The following is a 5,311-nucleotide window of genomic DNA, read 5'->3' on the forward strand; positions in this document are numbered from 1 at the left end:
TCCCCAGCTTCTCCAGGACAAACTCACCCCAAACTTCCAAGCTCTTCTACCAAAATCAAACTCACTGCTGGCAAGTTGGATCCAACTCCTAGAGACCCCTCCTTGGGTTTCTGAGGCGGTATCACACAGTAGATTACCCAATCTTCCTTCTGAGGAGTGGCTGGTGGGTTTGAACTGCCAGCCTTGTTGTTAGCAGCCAAATGCCTTAGACCTTATATTGTCCTAGGGCATTTCATAGGTGCCTTATTCCCACTTATTGTTAGGTGCTGTTGAGTTGGCTCCAACTCAAAACAACCCTATGTACAGTAGAATGAAACATTGCCTGGTTGTGCTCCATCCTCAAAAATACTTGCTGTACCTGAGCCCATTGTTGCAGCCACAGTTTCCATCCATCTTGTTGAAAGTCTTCCCCTTTTTCACTGACCCTTCACTTTACCAAGCATGATATCCCTTCTCTAAGGAATGGTCCTTTCTGACAACATGACCAAAGTAGGTAGGACAAAGTCTGGCCTTTTTCACTTCCAAGGAGCATTCCAGCTGTACTTCTTCCGGGACAGACTTGTTCATTATTCTGGCAGTCCGTGGTACTTTCATTATTCTTCACCAACAACACAATTCAAAGGCATCATTTCTTCTTTAGTCTTCCTTATTCATTGTCCACTTTTCATATGAATATGAGGCAACTGAAAATACCATGGCTTGGGTTAGGCATGCCTTAGTCTTCATAGAGACATCTTTACTCTTCAGCACTTTAAAGAGGTCTTTTGCAGTAGATTTTCCCAGCACAATAAGCCCTCTGATTTCTTAACTGTTGCTTCCATTAGTGTTGATTGTGGATCAAGCAATATGAAATCTATTTTTTTTATTCCCTCTCAGCATGATTATAACTGCAATGGCACCAGGATTATTCATATTTCTTGTTTTGTGCCTTACTCATCAGTTAAGCGCTAGTCATTCAGTGGTTAAAACATTTGACAGCTAACCAAAAGTTCAGTGGTTTAAACCATCAGCTGCTCCATGAAGAAAGACGAGGCAGTCTGCTTTTGTAAAGATTTACAGCCTTGGAAACCCAATGAGGGTCGCTATGCTTTGGAATGGACTCAATGGCAGTGAGTTTTGTTCTTTTTCATCAGTTTGTATGGGACTTTTTATAAGATGAGCACTTAAGTCCGTTAAACAATTATTGTTTTAGAATTGTTTTAAGTGCTGGATTGGAGGAGGTGATATATAAGAAATGATAATAAGTGGTTTCTGTGTTGAAGGTTTCTGTTCAAAATATGATAAAGGTGAATAATGCCTACATCTGTAACTATGGTTTAAAGTCAGACTCTTCTGATATTCAGAAAAGGTATCAAGAAAGGTGAGTGTGGAATTGGGGAGGGTAGTTAGGAAAGGATATTGCAGTCATTCAGATTGAGGTGATAGCATTGGGTATGGAGAAAAGTATATTGATTAGAGTTATGTTTTGTAGGATGAATTAATAGGACTTGCTAGTGATTTGGATTTAGGAAGATAGTATGAAGGAAAATAAAGAGATGGTAAGGAAAATACCTAGTGTTTTTGCCTTGAACAAAGGGGAAGATGGTAGCATTTACTGAGCTGAAGGAGACTGGAAAAGGAATATTTTCTTTGGGGGAGGGTGTGTGGAGGTAGGAAGTATGTGTTTTATTTTATTCTTTGTTTGAGACACCTATTGATTATTTAAGTGGAAATATCGAAAAGGCAATTGAACATAAAAATTGTCTTTTAAGGAAGATAAAATTAGAGATTAGGAGTCATCAGAGCCGTGGGATTTAGTGAGATCATCCAGGGAGAGTGGGAAGACAGAAAAGATAAGGGTGCCTGGGAAAAAGCTCTCCAATACTCTGAAGTTTAGGTTAGACCAGATTGTCTAGAATACAGGCTGCCTGGCGGAGAAGAATGTAGTGGTGTAGAAACTACAGAAACATCCTGAAAAATATGAGGGCAGAATGCCAAGTCAAGGAGACTGAATTTTATTAGTAGGCTCTGAATAAATTTAAGTCAAGGGAGTGACTTAATCAAATCTGAGTTCTAGAAAAACAACTCTGGTTGTGTGTGACTCATCTCTTAATTCTCTGTGCTACATCTTCCATGTTGATATGACAAATGTTTACTGAGTTCCTCTTATGTACCACACAAAATTAAGGCCATGCAGTGCAGATGACTGCAGATGATTTTTAAGCAAAAACAAAAGAAACTGAATTTGATAAATGTTTGTTTGCTCTTTTGATCATGTTTGACTTGTTTATCAAGAGCTTACAGGCTTATAAGAAGGTAAAACACAGTGCTAATAAGCAATTAAATTCAAAGCTATATAAGGCCTAATTCCTGTTTGCTATAACTTCAATGTACTGAGTCATGTAAATAAATAATTACAATGATAAGTAATATAATCTATAATGCAGTCATATATAGAGATTATGGAAGAAACAATGGGGAATGACTTATTTTATTTTATTTTTTTCTGGGAGTGTTAAAAATACTTCCACAAAAAAAAAATTGCCTTTTACATAATAAAAGAACACTATAGTTCAGCAAGCTCTGGTAGCGTAGTGCCTAAGGCACTTGAATGCTAACCAGAAGGCTAGTGGTTCAAACCCACCAACCACTCCTTGGAAGAAATGTTGGGCAATCTACTTCCGTAGTGATACTGCCTCAGAAACTCAAGGAGGGGTCACTATGAGTCGGGTCCGACTCGACGGCACATAACAACAACAAACAACATAGTTCAGCAGTAGAGAGCAAATCTCTATGTTGTAGGATTAAAGTTTTACAGCCCCAAAACCTTTTCTCAGATGCTCATTTTCCCCTTGGAAAGTAGGCATCACTGCCACCAAAACAATGATGACCACAAGAAGGCATTGCTCACTAATTCATTGTGGCACAGAGTTTAAGAGATTATCTGAACACACATTCACCAACCTAAGGGAGACCATTAGGGAAAAAAAACACAGTAGTAATATACAAATAGAAGAGCAGTTCTCAGTCCCTTTTCCACCTCTGATGAACAAGTTGTCAGATGACATTGACTACATAACACACTCTTAAGGGTTTACCCAGGCTATGAGCACTTCCTCACTATCTAGCTATGATAGCTATGATTCCTCTTCATTTTTTCCATTCAAGATAGCATATTATAATACAAAGGAATGAGGAAGGTATTATTGAAACAGTATTGAATCTATTCTATTTATTAAAAATGCAAACCATATTTAAACTGCTATATTTTATAAACAGTAACACATTAATTGCATCTCATCATTAACTGATTATGACAGATAAGGGTGTTTAAATAATCTGGAGGCTGCTGATCTTGAAAATCTGGTTTATATGAGTGAGTTGCTCATTTTATGCTTATGGTTCCCTATAGTGAGGCCTCCTTGCATATCTCCAAGTCTACCTCTGAGAGGTAATTACTGTCTTTTCTTAGACTAGGCATAGCTCAGCCCAAGAAGATTCATGTTTAAGAGTGTGAGGCACAGAAGAGCAGGCAGGAGCTCCATTCTTGCTTTCTTGTCTGAAGGTTTAGCTTTTCCCCATGTGTGGGTAACTTTAGGAATGCCCAACCTTTCAAAGAGATTCCAACCTTACCAATAAGGATGTACCCATATCCTCAACAGAGGGACCATATTCAAATAGTCTACAATTAAGACAAGTATCGCCATATGAAACACACATAAAACAACAGAGATTATTTTATTATAGATTATATGGGAGAGGATATTTGACCTTGGTACTAAAAGATAAATAGAAATTTTCTAGCAGAGAAATTTTGGAAAGGCAATGGTAAGCAAACTTAACATGAAAGTATAGAGGTATAAAAGTTCATGAATTGTTGGAGGAATGAAAAGTAGTCTGGCTGGAGTATAGAGTGTGTTAGAGAGTTTGATACTAGTAGTTATGTTATGGGTAGATTACTCAATGTTTGATCCAGTTTGACATGCTTTATATGAAATAAATATTGAATGAGTCAGCTATTGGTAATGAATTGCTCAGAAAAAGTTCTAAACTGATTCTGTAAATACCAGCCAAAATCTCTGTATTTGCTGTTGGCAGATTAAGAGAATGAAGCCTATCTACAAAAGAGGTCTGGATTAAGAGATACAAGTGGTGGATTAAGCAGTGCTCAGCAGAAATATCTGTAACTGGAGAGAGACAGATGATTGGTGGGCACATACAAATACATATATAGAAATACTAGCTGTTAAACTTATTGCAATAATTAAGGCTATGTGTCAAATTGCTGGACCATGATTCTACATGGTTTAGCAGTTAATGACATAGTCATTCCCCATGATGAGATCTGATATAATGTAATCATCTCATGATGAAATCTGCTCTGAATAGTCAATCAGTCGAAAGAGATTTTCCTTTGAAGTATGACCTGCATCTAATATATATGGAAAAGCTCCATGAAAATTCTTTGGCTTTTTGCTCCACCTGGATCCTGCATTTAGCTCATCATCATACCCAGTTCTTGTACTTGAAACACTGAGTTGCCATATTGCCTCCTGATCTTGGAATTGTTGCCTTCACAGCCAGTGAGCCAACAGCCTACCATCTTACCTGCTGATGTTGGATTCATCAGCCTCTGAAGCCAGCAGCCTGTTGTTGTTGTTGTTGTTATGTGCCATCGAGTTGGACCTGACTCATAATGACCCCTCCTTGGGTTTCTGAGGCAGTATCACTACGGAAGTAGATTTCCCCATCTTCCTTCCGAGGAGTGGGTGGTGGGTTTGAACCGCCAGCCTTCTGGTTAGCAGTCAAAGGCCTTAGGCACTATGCTACCAGAGCTTCTGCAGCGGCTATATTGCCTGCCAAACTTGGGTTTGTCAGGCCCTGCAGCTTTGTGAGTCAGGAGAAGCCTCCAGCTTGATGTCTGATACATGGACTTGAGACTTGCCAGCCTCTACAAATGCATAAGCTATTTCTTTGAGATAAATGTCTCTCTCCCTCTCTCTGTCTCTCCCTCTCTAAGCGTCACTGGTTTTATTTCTCTAGAGAACCCAGCCTAAGATACCTATGTATGGTTTGGAGTATAATACCATTCACCTATCCATACTTGGTCATCTTGCCTGTCTACCTATGTAACCATTCATATATTAATGTTTTTTTTAGCTATATATGCCCCTAATTATGTTGAGAAATTTCCCTTTTATTCCTATTTTTCTGAGAGTTTTATCAGAAATGATTGTTGTATTTTATCAAATACCCTTTCTGTGTCAATTCCTTTTCCTTTGTTTTATTTATGTGGTGAATTATTATTATTTTCTGATGTTAGACCATCCTT

This window comes from Orycteropus afer, unplaced genomic scaffold (genome assembly GCF_000298275.1).
Source record: "Orycteropus afer afer isolate SDZICR_OR568_19922 unplaced genomic scaffold, OryAfe1.0 scaffold00143, whole genome shotgun sequence".
NCBI lineage: Eukaryota > Metazoa > Chordata > Mammalia > Tubulidentata > Orycteropodidae > Orycteropus > Orycteropus afer.